Genomic DNA, 3,821 nt, shown 5'->3' on the forward strand with positions numbered 1-3,821 from the left:
ACGATACGTTAGCTGTGATCGCCAAGCAAGGACCTGCGCAGTGGGGCGATCCTGCCTATCATGCCATTGCATGAAGTATTCTGCGTTAATTTTAATTAATTTTTGTTTTGCAATAAACACCGGCTTTGTGTTTTTCCGTAAGCACGGCCGTTTTAATCCAAAGATTTTGTTGTCAAGAGTGGTAAAAATTTATGTGCAATCTATACATGATGTATGACAATTGTTATCATTCAAACTTGAAAGCATATGTATTGTCTTGGCGTTTGGTTATCTATAATGGCTTCGTCATCAAAACAAAAGAGTGACATGTAAGAATGTCAGTATATACCTCAAATTCGACTGGTGGATGATGCGGTATGTTTTGGTATTATCGAAATTCTAACCATGAGCACAATGCAGCCAAATTAAACTGAACAAAGATAAAGAAACAATTTTGAATGAGAAAACATGTTTTCCTTTTTTCTTCCTTTCGATCGAGGTCGCAATTCCAGCATGTTGAGTGAAATAACACTTTGCGGCTTTGACATTATAAAAACCCTGGAGAAAAACAAACTTTTTCGTGGTGCGAAATCCGTTCCGTAACGCAGTGAATCCAATGGCTTGTTTTGACTTTGCTCCAACCCTTCGGCTTTTGTGTTATCGATTAATTTAGTCGCGCCCCTGAAGGGAACGGTTCGCGACTGCAGGATGCTACCGGTTTCCCTATTCTTGTTTCCTATAGCGACCCAGCCCTTTCTATTCAGGTCGAACTCGCTTTGTTGAACGTCTAAATCCCTTCTTATTCTATTCACATTTACAAGGCGAGGCGTGTTGCAATCGCGGTGCCCCAGCGTCATAGGCCTTCATGGGCATTTGGGCGAAATCAGTCTTTCATCATATTGCGTGTGAAAACAGGGCGAGTCGATATGGGTGGCGCAATATTCGCATCGCTGCTAATCCTGTGTACGGAATGCTTTTCACTATTGCCAGCAACAACACTTCGTCTTGTTTTACGTCAGTCATTTGACAATGCCGCCTTCACCCACTTTGCAAAAGTTGGAACCTTTGTAGGTGACGTGCATGCTTTCAAAAGCATTCAACCAAATTAACAGTTTGGAATTATTTTCTGTACCTCGACATTTCGAGGACCACTTACATTGTCATACATTTTCCACACACGGCGTGCAATATGTTTTTAAGGTACACGCCTCGCAAACGGCCCTCTGTAATAACGAAAGTTATGCACTATGATTTTGGCCAGATAAAACGAAGGCAGAAATTGATTCTGTTCTAGTGGTTATCGACTTGGTCTGTCAGCAAAACCAACAGGGTCGCATAGTTTAAAGCACATTCATTCATCCAAAACGAGAAGGAAATCCTAACAAATTGATGTTTACCGGTTATTGAATTTGTATTGTGTCATGAAATACGTCAATTGCATCTTTCGAAACGCATCCTTTCTTTTTACAACGTTTTTGCGCCACAGCACGTCATCCACTGGAATCCTCAGGTGCACTTGGTTATAGGAGGCGGATAACTAAAAATGGGTTAGGGTTAGGGGCGAGTTAATCGTCAATAGGCGTCAATGTATATGACGCAAAAACGGGGACACGGGTGACCGGTCTTGCTAAAACAGGATGCCCTTCCCCGAACTATTCACAGAAAAAGTGCGGGCGTGTCGCGCTTGCCTGTCGGCCCGGCATTCTTTTCTCGTTTGTCTATCGAGAAATGACTTCTGTCGTCAGATTTCCGACGAGAAGAAGGACTGACTGCGAGAACTTGTCACGCTAGTTGGGAACTATTTTTAGGACTAAACAAAGAAAGGCTGCCGGAACACAAGTGTACGGTTAGTTATCGTGAATATAGAGCGCTGATACAAAGCGTCAACAACATTAAACCGTTCTTATGTTCCCTTCCATTCAACCTATACTAGTCCGATTTTGTCTTGCGCACAAAGCGTGCGTTTTCGTGCTTTTCGTCAGGGGCATAGGAAACGTCTTCCGAAATCAATCGGTCCTTTTCGCAAGCAATAAAAGACGCTCCCATATTGAGGTAACAAAATGATTTATTTTCGTGCTTGGGTGTGTGCTTTGACGACAGCTTAACTAAAAACCCACAAAGTCCCTTTTTTATTTCCATGATTAAATTGATGGTCTATTATCTAATGAAAATTTTTTTCCGTGATTTTGAAATGGGAGTAACATATTGGTCGATGTCGCCTCAGAGGTATTTCACTGCTTACAACCTCATAGGTCACTGTTGAACACGAGCCAAATTTTCTTTGAACAGGAAATTAACTTCCTGCGAATTGCTCGGAATTTAGTAACCCAATGTCTGACGCCATACCGGTCAACTTACATCGAATGTGCTGTAATGTATTTGGATCGTATGTGCTGTAATGTATTTTGGATCGTATGTGCTGTAATGCATTTTGTTTACAATTCGCATTGCATTATTCATCGGTAAAGAATAAGGTTGAATTCGCTCGACAAAATCAGTCAGTAGAAAACGTTGGAAGCGACTACTTTTCCATTCCTAGTTTCGTATGATAATGATCTAAACTTCACAATAATGTTTATATGAGGATTAGCAATAACTTGATTGATATTGAACTGTATAAATTTTGAAGCTTGAGTAGATTAAGGTTCACGCAAAAATTATTCGAATTCGTCATCTCGTGTATCGTGTGCGTCAAACGTTCCGCTGAAATGACATGAACACTCAATAAACTAAGTTAAATTGGTCCGCCAGACCCGACGCTTTTACCACACAAAAGGTTAATATCTCTTTTGAAGTCAACTTCCAACTGCCAATTCGTTTCTTCGTTCGTTTTTGCCACGCCGCGCCCAAATCCTGCCAAAAAGTCATTCGTCTCACCCTTTTTGTCGACAAAAGCCGTCGAGAAGGACATTGTGATGAAAAAGGTTGGTTGTCCTTAGCAACTCGTTTTGTTGTTGTAAACCTGTCACTGCAAAAAAATCTTTTTAAAAGTAACCCCAAATGTCACAAATACCGTTGTGAATTGTGAACGTAAAGTTATTCATTGGAATCGATCCAAAAAGCCTTTTTGTTGCTCTAGGGTGAAAAACGTTAACAAATCAACACGTTGACGTGCAAAAATAACATTGAGCATAAATTTCTTATGTTAACTGAATGGAATCTTGTGATGCTTTTTTCAAACAAAGTTTTTATAGGTACGATGGGATAGGTTAAAAAAGCAGCATCAAAAGTGGATAGAATGGCAGTTGTAGTATTATCCAAAAATTCTCCAACATCCACTTAAACAAAAGTGCCCACAATACATTCCCAAACTTTGTACTGAGTTTTTCAAATGCTACAATTTTGCTACATCTAAAATTTATCCAACGAAAACTAGATTCGCCAAATGTTAAACAATCATGTTCTAAAATGCCTGTTAGGTAATGGGTTTAAGGTTCGTCATGTTATTATTAATGCTTTCAATGCGACTTATTCCTTGCTGCATGGGTATCGGATTTAAACATTCACGAATTAATAGTTCAAAAATGTGGAATCACCCCACATTGTCCATTCCCGCCACAACGGATCCGTATTTCAGAAAAAATCGTTTGGAGCCTTTTTCGTGCAAGACAGCTTCTCAAAACGCGCGAAAAAACAAAACTGCAACGCCTACTCGAATACGTTGCGCAACATCAAGAGGAAACGGTCGTTATTGTAAACAGTACCAATTACGTATTAGGAGATCCGCCCTTCTCGTACGTCAATTCGTGCAAAGAATTCTTTCGTGGGCAACGAGAAAGGGTTTTCATGAAAAGAGTGGGCATGAAACACAATAAAAAAGCGTATCGGGTATTTTTAGGCAA

Source organism: Ascidia mentula, chromosome 7 (genome assembly GCF_947561715.1).
Source record: "Ascidia mentula chromosome 7, kaAscMent1.1, whole genome shotgun sequence".
Taxonomy (NCBI): Eukaryota; Metazoa; Chordata; class Ascidiacea; order Phlebobranchia; family Ascidiidae; genus Ascidia; species Ascidia mentula.